Below are 1,156 nucleotides of genomic sequence, written 5' to 3'. Positions count from 1 at the left end.
TTTAACCTCCTGGCTGGTTTATAGAAAGATAAAATTGTGTGCCTACAATTTTTTAGGAAAAAAAACTGGAAACAGCCGTACATGTATGTTGTGTTATGGAGTATATAGATATAGAATTTGGTTTTAGATGGTGACAACTTCTCGAAATAGGCTTTCATCCCACTTTATACATAAAGCAACCACTAAAGAAAGTACACGTCCCAACGATACACGATGATGAGGTAGCCCTCTTCCAAAGCCGATCCCAAGATAACGGATCACGTAGAACGCACACGACTATGGTACCGACAAAGAACACAGAAAGATCTAATCACACCTCCACGCTACGACCTAGAACACCTAAGCTCCACGACAACACCCCCAAAATGGAGAACGGAGCATAGCATCATGGTTGTCGAGTCCAAAAGGTATTCACCCGGAGCCTTGACACATAGAGAAGAACCACAACGACGTCTCCAGGAAGAGCGCGACACCCACGAGTGTCGTCATCGTCGGTGCTGAAGCGCAGAGCTTTCGCTCGGCAACTCACTCGTGCCAGCACGAGGCCTCTAGGCCAAACGCGACGGGGTCAGATCCCCAGATCCGGATCAGTGCGTCGCCCAGAGAGCACGCCCGAGCCATCCGCCACCACACCTTCCGTCGCCCACGCAACCAGAAAGAAAGCCTCCGCCGCCGCAATGATGCCCGCCGGAGAGCAACCATGCAGACCACCATCCGGGGCCGCCACCCCGGCATCCCTGCCACAAGATCATGGGCGCCACACACATCACAACGCACTCAACCATGGTAGGAAGAGCAGAGGCACACAATCTACTCCTAGCTCGGCATCAGTCATCGAGTCTGGGTAGGCGCCTCCACCGTAGGAGGCACCCACACCTCTGTCCCTAGCCAACCCTGGTGGACAGATGGGACACGACTCAGTGACTGCCGACGTCCGTTAGCGAGCAAGCCACAAGCCCTGGCCCAAGTGAGTTCACACAACTCCATGTCCATGCCCACTGGCATCGATCAACGCACCGATGCAACGAAATCACGACCACCACCAACGACCACCATACCCGCGACGAGAGCACAAGCACCACCCACGGGGACATCCCGGATCACGCCCAACCACACCTACCCAAAGCAGAAGCTCTGATCCGTTCCAGGCCCCGAA

The sequence above is a fragment of the Triticum aestivum genome, chromosome 5B (genome assembly GCF_018294505.1).
Source record: "Triticum aestivum cultivar Chinese Spring chromosome 5B, IWGSC CS RefSeq v2.1, whole genome shotgun sequence".
NCBI lineage: Eukaryota > Viridiplantae > Streptophyta > Magnoliopsida > Poales > Poaceae > Triticum > Triticum aestivum.
Note: the sequence above shows the minus strand (reverse complement) of the source record.